The sequence below is a fragment of the Xyrauchen texanus genome, chromosome 38, assembly GCF_025860055.1.
Source record: "Xyrauchen texanus isolate HMW12.3.18 chromosome 38, RBS_HiC_50CHRs, whole genome shotgun sequence".
NCBI lineage: Eukaryota > Metazoa > Chordata > Actinopteri > Cypriniformes > Catostomidae > Xyrauchen > Xyrauchen texanus.
Window position 1 is genome coordinate 25391409 of NC_068313.1, and position 21810 is coordinate 25413218.

Consider the following 21810-nt stretch of genomic DNA (forward strand, 5'->3'; position numbering starts at 1 on the left):
TTTGACTAATAAACATTTAGTGTTTTATACTTAGTTTGACTTATTTTTATCTGTCTATCTAGCAAGCTTTCTAGCTAAAAATAACGACAAGGAAAATACATGAATCTCAAATTTGTCTGAGAAAGAAAGCTAGTATAAAACGTTTAGTTTAATACTTTAAAGCTTTAAATAAAAGAGTCACTATTTTTTAAAACATTATTCAAAATTTGAACAAAATCAGTATTGACAATTCCGTCATAATTTAATCGGATTCCTGAAGAACGTTGGGAGCGTGCTTCGTGCTTTTGCGAGGTCTTTTTATCATAAATAATTTGATTGTAGCATGTGCAGTCCATTGAGAAATGAAAGAGATTAACCTTCAAAATCACTCTCGTTAATAATAACTTATAATAATAATTTTAATAACATCTAACTGCCCTAAAATGATATAGCAATACAGCAGTGTTTTCACTATAGGCAACAATCAATGAACAAATATAAAAATAAAAAACTATTGTCTATTTATATTCAGTTGGAGAGAATGAAAGGCAAGGATCGGATTATCATATTATTACTAGTAGGGGAAAAAATGACAATATTGCCAGCGTGGTTAGAGGAATTATTTAAAAGCCTATAGTGTATATGCATGTTGTATGCCAATAAATAGGGGTTAACTCAAGATTAAATGATCATACTATTTTAAATGCACAAGCCCCTGTCATATAGCTTAGAGAAGTAAAAAAATGGTTAGTTGGTAATAAATGAAAGGGTGTGTATTTTACAAACCAGCTGATTCTCCCAATATAACTCAGCTTACATTCGATTCTTTTTAAGCTACTTGGGTTTACAAAGAAATCTTACAAAAATCCCACTGAGCGGATGTTGGTTTTTGCCTCTTTGCCAAATGAGATCATTTGATAATCTGCATGGCCCACAAAGCACATATATGAAGAAAATAAAAATATGACATTGTCCTTCATTGTACTGTGGGTTTTCTGTGCATTCAATGAAACAGTGTGGCTTCATTATGAAATCCAATGCACTTATGCGTCCACGTTTGAATATTACAGTATAGTACAATTACATTTATTATGTTTCTAGGATCCTTTTAGTGTCTCTAGGATCTCTGAATGAGTTAGATCTTTGCATTATTAGTAGGGTTCTCTATAATGCGTAATTTCCATGTACCTTGCATTTAGACCATGAGAAATTTTAATATATCTTAACACATGTAGACCTTTTGTAAAAAATAAAGATCACAAATACTTATCAAAGTGGGTCGACAGATCACTATTTCAAATATCAAAAATAGATATATGTCTACAACTTCAAAATCAGCCAAACAGAAATGAAAAATCTCTCAAAGACATTATCCGTCAATAAACGTGCAGCAACTCACAATAAATAAACCTCAGAAGCATGTATTTGCATGATAAAGGCAAAGCATTGGAATGAATTGTGAATATGGGCTGACCCATTTTCTGGATTGTGGTGCATGTTTATAAAGTACATCCAGTGTATATGCAAGCATCCATCTGCACAGCCAGGATTTGCACAATTCAGCTGACAAGCATTGATATGATGCAGGCCAATAGGCAATTAGCAAATGCATGACCTCCTCTAAGCAGAGCATGCGGTTCATTGAGAACTCCCAGCTAAAGCTCTGCCAAATCAAATTGATCTGGGGATGATCTTTAGGCTTCAGTGAGTTATATATATGCATCCTAAAAATGCAAAGGAAAATTTGACTATTCTGAAGCAATCAAAATCCAAAGCACAGACAAACAAGAGTGATTCTGAAGGTTAATCTCTTTCATTTCTCAATGGAGTGCACATGCTACAATCAAATGATTTATGACCAAAGGTAAGACACAGTTGTAGAAGATATATTTGGGCCACAACAGCTGTAGATGTTTGGGAAATAGGCAGAGCAGATGGTGTTTGGATTTAAGATTAGCTGAGTCACTCTTTAACACCTCGTAGTGAAGAAAGAAGCCATGATGGTGTCTTTCACATAAACTGCATCTGGCAAAATATTTTTAGAGGACAATGTTTTGCTTTATTTCCTTGTGATGTGTACACACCAATATTTCCTTGCTGGTCCAGGCTGGTTAATGCTGGTTTGGTGCTGCTAGCTGGTGAACCAGCAAATACCCATGCAAAACTACAGTAGCATGGTCTTTCTAATAAAGCTGTTTGACCAAAGAAGTCTTGTTGGTTAAACTAGTTAAGATGCTTGGTGAGGACCATCCAACTGAAACTTTTAAAGATCACCTGTTTGCTTCCATCATACAGCAACATTTAAAGAGCACCTGTTCACAACCTAGCATGTTATTCACATGCTGGCAATGGATCAGTGAGTCCATCTGCACTTTCATTTTACTCTACCAGAATTCTATGAGAGTGACCGCCTGCTGAACTTTCTGAATTAAAGGCCAGGTTATTCCAGGTTATGCTACTCGTAGCTCATTCCAGTTAAGACTCTCTGTATCATGTCAACGTGATTTGTACCCTCCTCACAAAGAAATTAGAATTATGAACTGTGTGTCATGGACTCAGTCAAGCATCTGAAGGTCAGGTTTTCCAATTCACCCCAGCTGCCCCTGATATAGTGAGAGCAGATCAAATGTCACTGAGTTAATGTAAGGTAAGGGAGTGTAATTATCTCAATGGACAGTAACTGGAGGAGTTATATAACATATAACATTCAGTGAGTATTTGGGCATTTAAGCCACTTTTAAAGATATACAATACATTGAATGAACACTTTTCAGCCATATCATCATGTACCTCAAGACCATTTGCCCATTGAAGCTAAGCAGGGTTGAGACTTGTCAGTACCTCCTGGGGGAAACTAAGGTTTCTGCTGGAAGAGGTATTAGGGAGGCCAGCAGGGGGTGCTCACTCTGTGCTCTGTTTGGGTCCTAATGCCCCAGTATAGTGATGGGGACACTATATTGATACAAAAAGGCACCATCCTTTGGATGAGATGTTAAACTGAAGTCCTGACTCTCTGTGGTCATTAAAAATCCTAGAGCACTTCTTGTGAAGAACAGGGGTGTAACCCCAGTGTCCTGGCTAAATTCCCCCCATTGGCCCTTCTCAATCATGGCCTCCTAATAATCCCCATCCACTTACTGGCTCTATAACTCTACTCTCTCCTCTCCACCAATTGCTAGTGTGTGGTGAGTGTACTGGTGCACTATGGCTGCCATTGCATCATCCAGGTGGATGCTGCACACTGGTGGTGGTTGAGGAGAGCGCTTTGAGTGTAGTGTCAGAAAACAAGAAAGTGTTCAAATGAAAATGTATGGGTTCAATTCCCAGAAAATATTAGTTTAAATCCACTTTAAGTTGTTTTGGATAAAAGTGTCTGTTAAATACTTAAATGTACACTTAGAAAAATTTACTTTTGTCAGATTTACTTACACAACTTAGGTTGTGTAATAAAAGTATTTCTGCTTAAATTACACTCTCTTGGGAGATAAAAAAAAAAAAAAGTAGTTCTGCAGGAAAATAGCATGTTCAGTTTGCTCTAGTGCAATTGCTTAAGATAATAATCTTTCCCCAGAGGACTGTGTTATTACTGTTGATTTTACAGAGTTGATTAGTCATCTCTACGACCCTGTTCTGACCAAACATGCTCAGCAGACAGTGGAGGCATAGGTTACATAGGGAATAGCTCTAGAGCAGGGGTTTTCAAAGTGTGTGGCACGTCTCCCCAAGGGGGTGCTAGAGCATGTCAGGGGAGGCCCGGAGACTGGCAAAAATAAATGATCAATTAACAATTAGAATATCGTGGAAAAGTAAAAAAAAAAAAAAGTCGCTTTAAAAAAAAAAAAGTGAATTTTTTTGATGAAAAAATATCATGCCTGGTAATGGCTAGCAATAGCATTTTAGCTTAGCGTAAAACTGACAATTTACACAGGGTTTATTTCTATTTCTTGTGCACCAAACTTTCTTCAAACTTCTCTGTCTGCTTGTATGAATGTAACACATCGAGAAAGTGTTTCACAGCTGTTCAAATGCACTTTGCACATTTATGTGTATAATTGTTTTCCATCTGAAAGTGGGCTAAATCACATAACTGTTAATCAAAACGTCGCTGGTTCGATCCCCACAGCCACACCATTGTGTCCTAGAGCAAGGCACTTAACGAATCGGTTACTAACGTAACCTCGGTTCTCTCTAGATGAGGGAACGAGTATTGCATAAGCTAGCTTACGCTACGGGAAAGATTCATCTTTTCTGAGATATTGAAGCCAAAAAATTATCCTTAATTTTGTATTCATTGTCAACGCAGTGCGGCAGCTGCAGACCTTGAGCGGGCTAGCTAGCGAGCTCATAGGTTGCTCTGCGGCAACTGCTGCAGCCTATAGACGAGCTTGGGCGAACTCGCATCCAATGAGAGGCGTCCGCGCGCTCACTGCATCAAAGCCCGCCAAAATGGGCGTGACTAGAGTGCATATAAGCGTTGTTCGTAGGCTGGAACCCTGGTTTTCATTGAATGAAGCGAAAAATCGCTCGTGGCGCGAGCACGGCCAGTTACGCAATACTCGTTCCCTCATCTAGAGAGAACCGAGGTTACGTTAGTAACCGATTCGTTCTCTTATGAGAGGTTCTCTCGTATTGCGTAAGCTAGCTTACGCTACGGGAACCCTTTGTCAACGCCGTGCGCGCCAAGCATCCACTGCATTAGCCCCAGGGAATTAAAGGGGACCCGGGGGAGCCCTTGTGAGTGGGGAATTAATATTTGGCCGCCAAGAGTGCGGGCCAGTGTGTGTGTAGTACATAAGCATATAGACAGAGCGGCGGTGCCGGTCTGTGTGGAATGTGTCCCATTAATGCAGCTCACCAGGGTAGCTGTAGCGTATTAAACCACTAGCAGTTTAGCCTGCAGAGCGGGTACTTCCAGATTGTAAAATCTGACAAAGGTGGAGGGGGAAGCCCAGCCCGCTGCCACACATATGTCGTGAATGGAAATCCCGCTGGACCATGCCCACGAGGAGGCCATGCATGTAGTGGAGTGAGCCCTAATGCCTAGCGGGCATGGTAGGTCTTTTGACGCGTACGCGGCAGCAATAGTGTCCACTATCCATCTGGACAGTGTCTGTTTCGAGGCGGCGAGACCTTTGGTGCGCCCTCCAAATGAAACGAAAAGCTGCTCAGAGCGTCTGAAAGATGCGGAGCGCGCAGTATACAATCTCAGTGCTCTGACTGGGCAAAGGAGATTGGCGTTGCGTTCGCTATCAGATGCTGGTAGCGCCGACAAGGAAATGATCTGTGCTCTGAAAGGAGTACCGATCACCTTGGGGACATAGCCGTGTCTAGGCTTTAAAATGACCTTGGAGTCACTTGGTCCAAACTCAAGACACGCAGCGCTAACAGACAGCGCGTGAAGATCTCCCACCTGTTTAACTGATGATAGGGCAGTTAGAAAAACGGTTTTAAGTGAGAGGTGTTTCACATCCACGGATTGAAGCGGTTCGAAGGGAGGGGCTTTCATAGCTTCGAGAACTATAGAAAGATCCCAGATAGGAACCGATGGGGGGCGCGGAGGGTTCATCCTTCTAGCTCCCCTGAGGAAGCGGATGACCAGCTCGTTTTTACCCTGTGACTGGCCGTGCAGGGGTTCAGCAAACGCCGCGACGGCCGCCACGTACACTTAAAGCGTGGATGGGGATCTGCCCTTATCCAGCAGCTCTTGTAAAAACACGAGCAGCGGCGATACCCCACATGTCCGTGAGTCCAGGTCTCTGTCGGTGCACCATTTTGAAAACACAGACCATTTTGACGCATAGAGTCTTCTCGTGGAGGGGGCTCTAGCGTGTATGATGGTGTTTATTACTCCTTCTGGCAAAGCGACGGTTAGTCGTTGATCACCCACGAGTGTAGCGCCCAGCGCTCTGGGTGGGGATGCCAGATCGTGCCGCGAGCTTGCGAGAGGAGATCTGCTCTCACTGGGATGGGCCACGGGGCTGTCAGTGACAGCTGCGTAAGCTCCGGGAACCATGTTTGATTCTCCCAGCATGGGGCTATGAGGAGCACCGAGTGGCGCGTTTCCCTGATCCTCTGCATTACCTGTGGAAATAGCGAGACGGGAGGGAAGGCGTAAAGCGGGCGGTTGGGCCAGTCCTGGGCCAGTGCGTCCTCGCTTTTCGAGAAAAATATTGGGCAGTGAGAGTTCTCTTCTGACGCAAAGAGGTCTATCTCTGCTCTGCCGAATATGCGCCATAACGTCTGGCTGTTTGAGCGTGCAGGGACCATTCCCCTGGGGGGAATATTGTCTCTGGACAGTCTGTCTGGGCCGTCGTTCAGGTGGCCTGGCACGTGCGTCGCCCTCAGCGAGCGCAGGTGGCACTGGGACCAACTCAGTATGCGTTTCGTCAGATGGAAGAGGTTCCTGGATCTGACACCGCCCTGACGGTTTAGATAGGATACCACAGATCTGTTGTCCGAACGGACCAGGACGTGGTGACCCTGAATGACCGGGAGGAAGCGCACGAGTGCGTACTCGACCGCTATCATTTCCGGACAATTTATGTGAAGGAGCTTTTCCTGAACTGACCATAGGCCGAAAACCGGAGAGCCCTCGCAGACCGTGCCCCAACCCGTGTTGGACGCGTCTGTCGAAATGACTTTTCGGTGAGATACAGCTCCCATCGTCACTCCCCGCTGGTACCATTCGGCCACTGTCCAGGGCTGCAGAGCTGAGATACAGGTCTGAGTCACTCTGATCAGCTGGCGGCCTGTGGCCCAAGCCCGGCGAGACGCGCGGGTGTTTAGCCAATGCTGAAGTGGGCGCATGCGCAGTAAACCCAGCTGAAGTACTGCTGCGGCTGAGGCCATGTAACCTAGCACTCTCTGAAATTTTTTCAGAGGCGTGAGGCTGTTCATCTGAAAGGACGCGGCTAGTCGCTGAACACGGCGCGCGCGCTGTGTAGATAAGCGAGCCGTCATTGCCACTGAGTCTAGTTCTATTCCAAGGAAGGAAATTGCCTGACTGGGCTGTAGTGAGCTCTTGGTCCAATTGACTGCAAGGCCCAAACTGTTCAGATGACTGAGGAGAACTGTCCTGTGAGACAGGAGCTCCGTATGTGATTGTGCCAAAATCAGCCAATCGTCCAAATAGTTCAGAATTCGCAAACCCTGACTCCGCAGGGGTGCGAGCGCCAGCGTCCATGCACTTCGTGAAAGTACGGGGTGCTAAGGACAGGCCGAACGGAAGGACGGTGTATTGATAAACCTGGCCGTCGGCTGAATCTCAAGAATGGCCTGTGACGGGATTTATCTGAATCTGAAAGTATGCATCTTTCAGATCGAGAGAAATAAACCAGTCCCCTGGCACACATGCGCGAGGAGTTTGCTGGTTGTAAGCATTCTGAACGGTCTTTTTGCAAGCGCTTTGTTCAAAACCCTGAGATCTAATATTGGTCTGAGGCCGCCGTCTTTCTTGGGGACAAGAAAATAACGGCTGTAAAACCCTGACTCGCTCAGAGGCGGCGGCACTCTCTCTATGGCCCTTTTGCACAGAAGGTTTGCTATTTCTGAACGAAGCATGCATGCTGCTTCCGTGTTCACAGTAGTTTCGAGCCGCACTCTGAAGCGAGGAGGACGGCGATCGAACTGTAGCAAATAGCCCTGTTTTATTGTGCTTAACACCCATTTGGATATCCCTGGAATATCTTCCCACGCTTTGAAGCGTAATGTTAGAGGGTGAATGGCCAAATCACCCTGATTGCCGCACACAGCGCGCTGAACAGAATGTGTGAGCGCGCTTAGTGTGTTTATGCATGACTGCTCGCAGACAGCAGAGACAGGCTGTTCTGTGAGAGACTTCCCGATTGGGGTAAATGGGGAAAGAGTCACATCTGATAAGTGATGTGCGAGCATAGTCACGGGCACGGGACTTACATGCGGAGAGGTGTTTGCTGGCCGTGTGACAGAGCGGGCAGAGGAGGGACGCGCGACGGGCTCGTGGGCGCTTATTAACTCTAACACTCGAGCGGTTCGTAACCGCTTTATGTGAGTGTGCTCTGATAGGGACACGGGATGTGTAATGCTTGTGTGTAGGGGTGAACACTGGGTTGTGGGCACATTTTCTTCACATAGGGCATGTTTGCTCTTTACAAGAATTCTTTGGGTCGCCGTTTGAGCGCAGGCAAGCGGGTGTTAACACCGGCTTGTTGGCTGCTGAATCTACCACTGTAGTAGCCTGAGAGAAGGGGACTGACAGGGAGCGAAGCTTTGACGGTGGTCCGGCCGCGGCGGGACTGATCCGTCGTTTTGTCAACAAAGCTAGGAGGACTTCAGTTGTTCAGGTTTCAGCGCGATTCTAGGCCGAGGCCCGTGGGGCGGCGGTCTGCGGCGGCTGTCTGAGCGCGATCGAGGGCGGCCGCCCTGTCGACGCTGAGAAGTCTGGCTTTGCTGAGCTGGGCGCTGTGAAGAGGCTCGTGCAGGAGGCTCACGTGGGCGGCCTGCAGAGGAGTTAGCGCGACAAGGCAGAAAGAGATTCATGGCTTGTGTGGCTTTTTGGACCTCTGAAAACCGGTCAATGATACCACTCACCGCGGAGCCGAAGAGACCGGATGGAGAGAGCGGTGCGTTGAGGAACGTAGAGCTCTGCTTCTCCCATGTCGGCTAGCGTTAGCCACAGATGTCTCTCGGTCACAGTCAGCGCGGCCATGCACTTCCCTATAGCTTGGGCTGCAGCTTTGGTAGCGCTGGAGGGCGAGGTCCGTCACACTTCTTATGTCTGCAACCGCCTCTGGATGCCTGCTTTCCTCATCCCACTCCTGTAGAAGGTCCGCTTGGAGGATCTGTAAAGCGGCCATAGAGTGCAGAGCAGATGCAGCTTGGCCGGCGGCGGAATAGGCGCGCCAACACAGGCGGAAGTTGTTCTGCAGGCTTTAGACGGAGCACTGGTTTAGACCGCCATCTCGCGAGGGCGGGCAAAGGTGTGCTGCTACCGCATCCTCGACCGGAGGGATGGAAGCGTAGCCCTTCTCGGTGGCGCCGTCCACCGAAGCAAGAGAGGTGGAGACGTGGGATCGGACCCTGGCCGAGAAAGGCACGTTCCAAGATTTGGAAAGCTCGGCGTGGAGTTCCGGCAGGAAGGGAGCGGCCCGGTAGCGGAGTGCTGCGCGGCGGCTCTGAAGAAAGCAGCCGCCGAGTCTGTTGGGTGCCTGCTCAGGGGCGGTGACCACTCGAGCCCGAGGCGGTCGACGGCCTGTGTGAGGAGGCGTGTTAGTTCCCCTTCGACTCCGGCGCGGGTCCTGCTGGATTCCTGGGCCGAGGAGGAGGCGTGTGAGCCTGACCACTCCTCGTTGTCCGAAGCCATGATGGAACACGCTACTTCGTCCGAGATGGCAGCAGAGCAGCCGCTCTGCGGCAACTGCGCGTCCCGGGTGGGCGGGGAGGGTGAAGGCGATGCTCGAGGGATGGGCTCCGGCGAGGCAATCGCTTCTACCACTGGTTCTGGCAGCCTTTGAGAGCGGCGCTTTTTTCTGCGCGGCTGAATAGAAGGCGGCGCGGCGGCTTCGGTCCTGAGTGCTTCGAGTCGAGCCCGCAGGGTCGACATCGGAAGCTCCTCGCAGAGGTCGCATCCGCCGTCAGCGAGGGTGAGCTCTGCATGCCCCAGTCCCAGGCAGAGAGCGCAGATGATGTGGCGGTCTCCGGTGCTGAGAGGGGCGCGGCATGAGGCGCAGGTGGTGCGAGGCATCTTTAAAAAGACGCTTGTTGCTCTTTTTGTGAAGTTCGCTGAGGAACTAGCTTGCTCTAAAAAGGATACGTCGCCGGATGGCGTAGCTCGCAGGATGGCTGAAGGTGGCGAAGACGGCCGGCTTCTTCGAGCGCTGTCCAAGCTTGCTAGATGCCCCTCGAACGGCGACGCGGCTTCTGCAGTTCAGAGATGCGAAGAGCTTCGCTGAATAGATGAAAATCAGGGTTCCAACCTACGAACTTACGCTTATATGCACTCTAGCCACGCCCATTCTGGCGGGCTTTGATACAGTGACGGCGCGGGCGCCTCTCATTGGACGCGAGTTCACTCAAGTTCGTCTATAGGCTGCGGCAGTTGCCGCAAAGCAACCAATGAGCTCGCTAGCTAGCACGCTCAAGGTATGCAGCTGCTGCACTGCGTTGACAATGGATACAAAATTAAGGATAATGTTTTGGCTTCAGTATCTCAGAAAAGATGAATCTTTCCCGTAGCGTAAGCTAGCTTACGCAATACGAGAGAACCTCTCGTAAGAGAACTGTTGTTAACCAAAATTGTTAATGCACACTTTAATTGTTGCTAACCTTCCCTGAAGCAGCTTCCCTAAACAGAGGATAATCAAAACACACACACACACACAGACATACACATACATACACACACAGACACACACACATACACACACACACACAGAGACACACACACATATACGTAGAGACACAGACACACACACACACACACACACACACAGAGACACACATGTTGTGTTTCCATGTTTTATGGGGACTTTCCATAGACATAATGGTTTTATACTGTACAAACTTTATATTCTATCACCTAACCCTACCCCTAAACCTAACCCTCACAGAAAACTTTCTGCATTTTTACATTTTCAAAAAACACAATTTAGTATGATTTATAAGCTGTTTTCCTCATGGGGACCGACAAAATGTCCCCACAAGGTCAAGAATTTCGGGTTTTACTATCCTTATGGGGACATTTGTTCCCCACAAAGTGATAAATACATGCTCACACAAACAGACACAGAGACACACACACACACAGGCACACACACACACATATACGTAGAGACACAGACACACTCACAGAGACACAGAGACACACACACACACACAGGCACACACACACACACATATACGTAGAGACACAGACACACACACAGAGACACACAGACACAGAGACACACACACACACACACACATATACGTAGAGACACAGACACACAGACACAGACACACACACACACACAGAGACACACACACATACGTAGAGACACAGACACACACACACACACAGAGACAGACACACACACATATACGTAGAGACACAGACACACACACAGAGACACACAGAGACACACACACACACATATACGTAGAGACACAGACACACACACACACATATACGTAGAGACACAGGCACACACACAGAGACACACAGACACACATACACAGAGACACACACATTTATTATATAAAAAGTTAAATATTCAATGTCATAATTCAGTTAATAACTTATGCACATTTCTTGTTAAACAATAAATGATAAAAACGATTAAATAATGTCAAACAATTGTTGGGGGGGGGGGGGGGCTGTCTCTAGAGAGAGCTGAGCTAAAATATTGAATACCCGTGACAAGATTCAGAATCAAACACAGCATCTTTGTGTGGCGCAGGGGGTGGGGTGGTGTATTTGAGTGAATAAGTTAAGGCTTTTTAATTTTCTATGCTGACTGAAAGACAGCAGTGACCTAATTTCGTCTGTATTGGCTCGTGTTCTTGCAAATGTGAACAAAGCCTCTGGTGTCCTTTGAAAACCCTCAAAATAAGACATCTTTTAGTATCACACTCATTTCGACGTGCTTTGGGGTTTACAGTAAAGCCATGAAAGGAGTTTTGACAAAGCCCAAGATCAAAGGATGATGGCAAACTGTGTTACATGGTTTTCGGAGCAACCAGAAGAGGGAGACATTCTATTATGTAGTAGAGTTGCATCTGGATGAGGGTGTTACATAATTACATAATATAATAATATAACACTGAATAATTAATTGGAAGAATACACTTAATTTATGCGTACTAACATAATTTTTTCATACTTTCTGCTTGTAAGGCAGTTGTTCTCTGCCAAAAAACATATGAACTCAACCAAAGCTGGATATAATGTAATTGCAGAAAAAAGGCAATTAAAGTGTAATCGTATTCTTAAGAGAATCACGCAAACATTTTGTACCTCAAAAGATGATACTTTAGGCATGTTCCATTGTCTCTCTCTCTCCTCTCTCTCTCTCTCTCTCTCTCTCTCTCTCTCTCTCTCTCTCTCTCTCTCTCTCTCTATGTATATATATATATATATATATATACCCAGATATCTTATTAAGGCTTTCGGATATGTGAGCTTATGTAAAGGAGAGCTCATTCAACCATGCAGATCATGGCTTCTCATCTATATCATTGAGTGTGAACAACACCTTTGCTATGGGTGTATAATAAAGCTTATAACCTTTTTACCTTTCAGTCTCTATTGTTTTCCAGATAGACAAAATTGGGGTCTTCTCTTTGGCTGCATGAATAAAGCACCAGGACAGCAAATGAATACACTTCACTGCATAATTCTGTGGTTTATTCATGCTTAACAGAGTGACCAATCCATTCTGACGTGAGCAGTGAATCATTCGGCCCCTCCCCCCTCAGGGTTATGAACATATGCAAGAGCTGTACCTCCTTACTGGGTGAGGAAAGAGACAAATGGTGATTGCATGAGTGAACACAGGGTACTGAGTGAAGGTTGGCTGGCAGACTGGTTTACCCTGGTGTATAAGTACCGTCTGCTCACACATGGTCTTCAAGGGGGCTAAACTGTGTCTCTCTCTGTCCTGCATGTGCCTGCCAAGTTCAAATCCAGCAATTGTCAGACAACAGAGGCTACATTGGCTCCCGATTGGGCTTTTGTCTTTGTTTCCCTGTTATCAACAAAGGAGCTCCTTTGGGAGATCTGCCTATTAATATAATGTGAGCTAATCAATCCCTCCAATACATTACTTAGCATCATATACTGTATTCATGCTGCAGTCTACCAGTTTGCTTGCACTGGATATCTTATTTTTGAAAGAAATACATTAGGGGTGGGTGGGGGTGGGGATAAAAATAGAAGGAACAAGGAAATGATCTGCTGACTAGTCAAACATATTTAATGTTGTTGATTTTGCTGCCTGGAAGCAAGTAGTATTTTTAATTAGTTTTAAAACATTTCAAGTAGGCTTTCCTTTGAAATTTACAACAATGTGAATTAATTTGCACTTGCGTCATATTGCATTGAACCCTGCATCTTCATTTATGCAAACGTATATTCAGTACTTCTGTGGTTTCTTTTGAATAATAAAAAAATCTATTTATGTATTGAAACAAGTAATATTTTTATTTTCTTCAAAGTTTCCTTGCAATTGAACATGAGATGACTTCATATAAATATGCATTTTGCATTGAAACCTGCATCTTCGCATATGCAAACAGCAACATATATTAAGTGTTTTTGTAGCCTCTTTTGAATATTTGTTTTTTATTTACGCATGGAAGCAAGTAATATTTTTAATTAGTTTTAAACCATTATAAGTAGGCTGTTTCTTTTCAGTTCCCTTGAAGTCCTCTTAAAAATGACTATTATATAACTTAATATGAATATGCACATTCAATATACACATTCAAACATAAACAAATATTCAGTACTTTTGTTTGCCACTTTTAAATAATAATAATAATAAAAACCTGTTTACAGACAGAATTTATGGTCAGAATTGAATGAAACACAAATGCATTTCCTGCATGCTATGTCAACTAATTAACAATAGCCTTTATCATCTTTAATTTCCCTAAGTAAATATGCTTAAAATCACATTGTAAAGGCAAGTAGGAGGAGCATGTATAAACAGCTCGGGAGGCGTGGTTTTGGTTCACCTGTGTGAGGTGACAGTTCAATTTACCTGCAACTCAAAAGAGTGAACTTTTTAAAGTGAACTAGGGCAGACATCCTCTTTATTGCACAACGCTCAGAGTAGTCTCGCTTGATGTGTACTTTAGTCAGGTAAAGCTTACCTGGTATCTCAAATTTGAAGAGTTATTTTTACCCTGAGGATAAAAACTTTGGTGCACCTGTTTTTTCCTGAAGCCCTGAAAAGTTCACTAAAGGAAAAAGCTGGAAGACACTGGTGTGAAGTTGGAGACATTTTCGTGTAAGTGTAAAAAATGTATACTTTTGCAGTTTATGTGTTTATTTATAAAAAAAAATTAAAGCCTGAGCATTTAAATCAACATTCCAGCAAACATTGTTCATGCGCTTAATGCAGCGTTTCAAAGCATTTGTGCATTTAGACAGTATTTATTTCAGCAGTATAACATAAAATTACAAATGCATGTAAACATTGTTTTATAAAAGTTTTTATTCTTATTATTTTCCCTCTAAATGTAATATATTAAATAAGAAACACAAACTTTTCTGAGACATGTATGCTACCAGATGGGGAACGCACACGTGATAGTGTGCAAGTGGTGTGGTTTGGTTTTTCTTGTTGTACTCAAACCAATGTTTTTAAAGACTTTAAATATGTTGTTGTCTGTGGAGTGGTATGCATGAGTCACCAGTTGGGTGACAACATGAGGGCATCGTTTTACAGACTGCTGTCGAATGTGATACTCGATGACCATTGATTATTCTCGTAATGAAATGTGATGCTCGCGCCTCTTTTAAACTGTAAATGGGGCCTCTGTTCTTCTGTGTCATGGATCTTTTTGTGTAATTAATTGTACGTGACAACTTTTTGAACGACAATCCTATCAGACATACTTCAAAGCAGTAATTTAATAATAAAAATAGTTCATGCAATTGCACAAGAATGGACTTGTTTTATTCTATCAGAATCAATATTTTAGGTTTAATTATGAATATTTAAGGGAAAATGTATATCTTAGTGGCTGTAACTGATTACCATTTTGTCATTATTTTAATCCAATTTTTGACTTTTTTTATATGGTCCTGCAGTGTGACCAAATTATTTTTTTAAATCACAAATATTCCATATAGTCTACCAATTGATATGAGGTCTTAAAAGCTGTATGCATAATGTTGTCAACTATCATAAAGCAGATCTCTTTTTCTTGACAATTTATTTGCTTTATTCCAAACACAGTAAATACAGATGCAAATTGTTTCTTTACCAACAGAAGTCAACTCCTCATTTAAATAATGCTTCTAACATTTACATTGCAGATCCCTCAGTAATGCTGGCCACCTACATATTCCATTTCCAACATTCCATTAGCATAAGAATTCTATTTACATGATATTTGTCTCTTCTTTCTGTGTTTGAAAATAAATAGGTTATCTGCTAACTTTAAACTGGCCACTCTCATGCCATCACCAGAATGACATTTCATTCATTTTTAGACAGTTGATTCTGAAACTATAATGGCAGGCAGCAGATTACAGTTTAAGTAGTTTGCCTCTCTGGCTTGAATATCTCTGCAGGGGTGCGTTTTAAGAATGCATGACTTGCTCTAGAACTGAATTAGTGTTCGACTTGGTCTAGAGCTCTTACCCTTATCTAAATCTTCCAGGGACCTTCCAATAAGCCTTTTAAAAATTAACTGATTTGCAGTCAATGTGCCCTGTAATTTGGTGTTTACATTAATGTAGTGGTAAAGCAGCGTCAAGCAAAAACGGTGCTTCTCCCAGCACAGGGAATAAAGTTCAAATACTTTTGAAAACAGTTTTAGACATTTCCAGTTCTGGGGTCATTGTGAACCTTTTTATGGATTTTCTTTTTTGGTCAGACCCCAGAAGTGACTTTATTTGAAGAGTATTGGTGGAATAAAGAATAAAGATGAATAAAGGTGTTTTGTTTTTTAAAAGGCAAAAGAGAGCTTCCTACATTTTTATTTTTTGATATCCCTTTCTGGGCCCATTATGTTTCAAGCCAGGGTATAGATGCACTCAAGAAAACACACTACTTTGCCAGAATGACACCATGCTGAGTTTAGTGGTGGATGGTGTCATGCATCAGTAGTAATTGGCCATTCAGTCAACTGCTGCTGGCTTTCATTGTAAACTTTTTTTTTTTAAGGGCTCTCTCCTCACTGGTGTTTCGTTGCCGAAACTGCAGATCCCCATAGGGCAGAGCTTTGCTTGAAAACCCTTGAATATATATATATAAACACACACTACTGGTCAAAAGTTTTGGAACACTTATTCTTCATTATTATTTTTTTTCTTCACATTTTAGTATAATAGTGAAGTCATTCAAAATAAATCAAAACTGTGTTATACTTTAGCATCTTCAAAGTAGTCACCCTTTGCCTAGATTTTGCAGATATGTACTCTTGACATTTTCTCAACCAACTTCTTGAGGCATCACCCTGGGATGCTTTTTCAACAGTATTGAAGGAGTTCCCATCTATATGCTGGGCACTTATTGGCTGCTTTTCTTTTATTATTTGGTCCAAGTCGTAAATTTAAAAAAAATTTTTAAATGAAATTTTAATTTTGTAATGAAATAAATTAATATGGTGGCACAATTATATTTTTGTCTACAAAACTAATTTCAAACATTTAAGCATACCCCTTCAGATCAAAAGACTTTTATGATCATGAGAAACATTTCATTCAAGTGTTTCAAAAGTTTTGACCGGTACTTTTGAAACACTTGACTGAAATGTTTCTCATGATCTTAAAAGTATATATATACACTCACCTAAAGGATTATTAGGAACACCATACTAATACTGTGTTTGACCCCCTTTCGCCTTCAGAACTGCCTTAATTCTACATGGCATTGATTCAACAAGGTGCTGAAAGCATTCTTTAGAAATGTTGGCCCATATTGATAGGATAGCATCTTGCAGTTGATGGAGATTTGTGGGATGCACATCCAAGGGCACGAAGCTCCCGTTCCACCACATCCCAAAGATGCTCTATTGGGTTGAGATCTGGTGACTGTGGGGGCCATTTTAGTACAGTGAACTCATTGTCATATTCAAAAAACCAATTTGAAATGATTCGAGCTTTGTGACATGGTGCATTATCCTGCTGGAAGTAGCCATCAGAGGATGGGTACATGGTGGCCATAAAGGGATGGACATGGTCAGAAACAATGCTCAGGTAGGCCGTGGCATTTAAACGATGCCCAATTGGCACTAAGGGGCCTAAAGTGTGCCAAGAAAACAACCGCCACACCATTAAACCACCACCACCAACCACATTCACACAGATGAGCAGGGACCCTGGGGGCATCTTTCTTTTAGTGTTTTTCAGAATCAGTAGACAGTTTTCTTTAGTGACCAAATGTTTTATAACTGTGACCTTAATTGCCTACTGTCTGTAAGCTGTTAGTGCCTTAATGACCATTTCACAGGTGGATGTTCATTAATTGTTTATGGTTCATTGAACAAGCATGGAAAACATTGTTATACCCTTTACAATAAAGATCTGTAAAGGTATTTGGATTTTTATAAAATTATCTATAAAATGCAGTGTCCTGAAAAAGAGACAATTCATTGCATTGCACTGTGCAAAGGTTTTAGGTACTTGTGAAAAATGTTGCATAGTGAGGATGTGTTAAAAATAATGCCATAAATAGTTTTCATTTACCAATTAACATCATACAAAGTCCAGTAAACATATAAAAGCTAAATTAATATTTGGTGTGGCCACCTTTGCCTTTAAAACAGTCCCAATTGTCCTAGGTACACCTGGATACAGTTTTTCTTAGTTGTTGGCAGATAGGATGTTCCAAGCTTCTTGGAGAATTCACCACAGTTCTTCTATCTATTTAAGCTGTCTCGATTGCTTCTGACTCTTTTTGTAATCTCAGACTCACTCGATGTTTAGTGAGGGGTGCTCTGTGGAGGCAATGCCATCTCTTCCACAGCGCCCTGTTCTTCTGTTCTAATCTTTTCTATTTGCAAAAGTAATGTTTGGGTGTCTAAAATGTATTTTTCCTATTGACTCACAAAAGCTGAAGATATAAATAACCATCTTAAGACAAATTCTTTTGCGAAACATCTTAAGTGCCTAAACCTTGAACAGTACTGTATATAGGTATGTTGCATTCTAAAAATATTTCTTTAGCTAGATATTGCATATATATAGATATTGGCCTTGTGTTTAGAGAGAAACTTTCTTTCAACCCAAATTGATGTTCAATCTGTGTACGAGCCATGCTTTAGGCTGAACGATTTGTTCAAAAAAAGCGAATTGCGATTATTTTGAAAAAATATATCATTTTTAACTAAGATATTATTAAGATTAAAAAATAAATAAAAATAGTAAGTGTTTCCTTTTGACCAAAATTGACAACCTGGGGCACGTTCAGCCCCAGAAAAACGTTTATTAAAATGGAAACGTGGTGCGTTGAACACCCTGTTGTGTTACGCAAGAGTTGCAACTATGGCAGCTGAGAAGGCCATTCTTTGCATAATTTTCTCCGAATTTTCAGAGCCTGATGAAATCGGTTTAAATGCATGTTTAATTCTACAAAATACGTTAGATGTTACAGTCACTGCCCTTGCCATCCAGAATAGCAGAGAAGATACCAATCGAGTAAAGGGATACGTGGAAACTGTGGTTCCTAATTATGGTGATCCAACATTTGCCTCGCATTTCTGGATGACAAGGCAAACATTTCTTCTAATGTCTTCAATTGTTGCATACACCAAGCTGCAGTGGACATATTTGTAAAGGACTTTAGTTGGATCTATCGTGCGCACTGCCTTTTTAATACGGCGGGGTTTATATACATGTCGCTGCTGATTGGGTAACACATCTGACACACCCACCAAACGAGAGAAAACATACCTCAAAGCCCGTTTTACACCATTTCGAGGAAACATGTCTTTCAACCCGGAAATCGTAGCAAAACGGTGCACACTGTTTTGAGATTGAACATGCCCCTAGTCTCATACTGAAAACATCACTCTCCGTATACATTTTTACCAAACTTAAAGTATGGAAATACTGCTCAAGAAAGGGTGTTCACACTTGAGTCTCAAAAATAACCTAAATAATAAATAAATAATCACACCCCATCATATAGCATTTTTGATTAATCGATCAGACTTTAAATTCTGTTCTAGTCAGTGAATCAGACGAACTGGTTCGAAAATGTGTCTGAATTATTTATTAGCGAATAAGATTGAATTTTAATTATGTAATGAGATATTTTTAAAGTATAAAATCTTAGATGTATTGTTAAAAATTAAGACAAAGTTGAAAGTGCTCTTTCTGGTTATCAGAATTCAAACATGTCCATTTAATGTGTTGAACAACACATTGACACATGTAGGGCAAGTAATTAAAAATGGCTATGAAAAGTGTACTTAGTTCTGAGAAAATATCTAGAATAATTTGCTTACGGGTGCTTTTGATTTGATATTTTGTATCTAATTTAATGGCCTTCAGAGAATTTTAAGTGTGACTTAATTGTCCAAATACCCTTTAGGGTCAATGTATGTGTATTTTCCATGTTAGCAGCTAAATTGTTTGAGGCACATTCTTGGCACCTTTTTCACCCAAGAGAGAATGACCTTGCTGCAGGCTACAACTAGTGATGTGTCAGAAACATACATTTGACTGTACAGTGTGCTGTCTGTCCTTGAATGAATCCTCAGACATCAGGTGAATGAGTCTCTGTTATTCACCCTGAGCACAACACCTGTCAAGCATCTGCTGGCTCGGGAATCATAGTTGGGAGAACAATCATTTCCATCACCAGCTAAGATGCTTTCATGTAGAGCAAAAGAATTGATCTTCTTAACAGTGGTGGCGCTTGTTGCAGTAGCTTGCCTTTGGCTATATGCTGCAATTAGTGGATGACAACCCAGTTAAACCTTTTGATATTGTGACAAAGCAACAGCTCCTCAGTGGGATCTTTTAATTCTTGGAATGATTTTGTCGTAAGCATGGGAAATGAAGGCGTTTCCAAAAGGATGCTGTTTAAGAAATCTCACCAGACTGTGAGAACTGTATATGTAATTATAATAAGCCTGGATTGGATTTGAAGGCTGATCTAGCTACTAGAAAGTCATCACAGACATATTGTAGAGCGTTCAGCTTCTATTAGTATTCTCAGTCTGAGACACATTTTCTGTTTATTGTCAAATGAGTAAGCAATATAAAGGCAAGGCATTGGGCAAGAGTGCTGTTGTTCTGAATATAATCGTGTAATCTGCTGTGATTTTCTGTAAACACAAGTTATACTAATTATCAGCACTCTTGGAATGGTGCTTCGGAGAACCGTAAAATGAAATAATACATAATTGCATGTACCGAAGTTTGATTTATATAACTTTTTGCATCCAGAGAGCCCATTGCGAGTTTATTGTACCACTCAGATTCTGTTTTACCTGCTAAATAGCTTGGTCTCCGCAGGGCCAGAGGAGTGGAAGGGGCCCCTAGTTCATCTCTTGTTTTGTGTATGCATTGGATAAGATCAGGTGTCCTGGCACTGGGCTCTCCTCTCTATCCGGGTGCTGAGAAAGGCTTGTTTGTTTGCAATTGGGGCCTGTGGCACCAAAGAGACAATGAGTGCAGTCTCTGTGTGGATGGGGGGGGGGGGCTTTGATGAGAGAGACCAAACGCAGGGTCCTTATGTCCTCAAACTCCATGAGCAGTTGAGCACCCATCACCGGAAACACAGATCTGTCTCAGACTGAGTCCATGGGACAACACAGACGGGAGTGGGTGGAATGCTGTCACCTCACCGAGAGTGTGTGCACACGTTTTAGATTAAAAATACATTTTTCAAACAGGTTGAGCCAAACAAATAGATCTATTTTAGCTTGTCATAGTTTTGGTACTCCCACTGAGCAAATGGTGTTAAAATTGTGCAGGTTTGTGTTGCTCATAGTAAAAAATAACTATTGTATGCTTGTGGCTAGGGCCGGACAATATTGCTTAAATATTACATCTTTATATTTTTCTGGATTTTATGATGATATTTGATAGATTTTTTTGCTCTGAAATAGCTTTAAACTGTTTGTTTTTTATATATATAGTATACATACAAATACATGAAATTCCTCAGGACTCATGTGAACATTTTGAGTGATGATGCAAGCTAAAATATCTGTCTTAGTGCTGTCATACTAGAGACAAGAAAGACTGTGAAACTGGTCTAATTTACTTTTTAGGGCTATTTCATTTCAAATCAACCAAATAAGCTGATGGGTCCGATTCCCAGGGAATGCACAAACTGGTAAAATGTATACATGCACTCTAAGTCGCTTTGGATACAAAGCATCTGCCAAATGTGTTAATGTGAATGTAAATGAAGAAAGAGAAAATTATTAAATGCCATAGATCAATATTTAATGAGTAATCAATTATTTTATAGAGGAGGGTCAAAATTACTTTTCACCTATGGTTTTGGAGCAAAACTTCAGGTAAGAAAAATAGCCTTAGAAAAATGCATGGAGGCACTTTTTATGGTGTGTTCCCAAAGTTGGAATGCCTATAAATTTTAATACATTTTTATATCTGCCTAGATCTTAATTTTCAGTGCCCTAAATGGTTAAATCCCAGAGATATGGGACACACTGTGTGTCTCCATGCATTATACAGTATTTGACACATTTTCAATGGTCAGAAACCAAATATGGGTCACATGGTGTTGTATGTTCAATTATAATGTTGAAACTGTGAAACATGGAAGGAGATATATGCTGTATTTCAGTCTCAGTCACTGTTCACATTCATTGCATTTTTGGGTGAACTACTCTTGCAATGGCCAAATACAACCCCAATTCTGAAAATGTTGGTACATTATGGAAAATGCAAAAAAAAAATAATAATAAGTGTACATTCTATTTACCCTGTCCTATATTGAAAGTACTACAACAACACATTATTTGTTGTTTTACCTTTTGTTCTACATTAACATTTACATTTGATCATGTGTTCTAATTACACTTATTAAGCATTTTGGCACTTAAAACACAAGTTTTAAGTTTAGCAAGCAGAATTTTTGGCCTCAGTGTCTCCTTTAAACTTAAATGTAAATGGCCACTGTTCTGATTGGCTACCATCGTGCAGCCCCTCGAATTCAG

The 21810-nt window shown here is 42.1% G+C and overlaps 1 protein-coding gene across 1 annotated transcript in view; it reads left to right on the forward strand.

Moving 5' to 3' along the window:
• Positions 1 to 13137: 13137 nt before the first annotated feature.
• LOC127631945 (nesprin-2-like) overlaps positions 13138 to 21810 on the forward strand; it is a 35394-nt gene continuing 26721 nt past the window's right edge. Inside the window, exon 1 of the mRNA XM_052110365.1 lies at positions 13138 to 13946. The gene's annotated coding sequence lies outside the window, so the exon portion shown is untranslated. The remainder of the gene's footprint in view (positions 13947 to 21810) is intronic.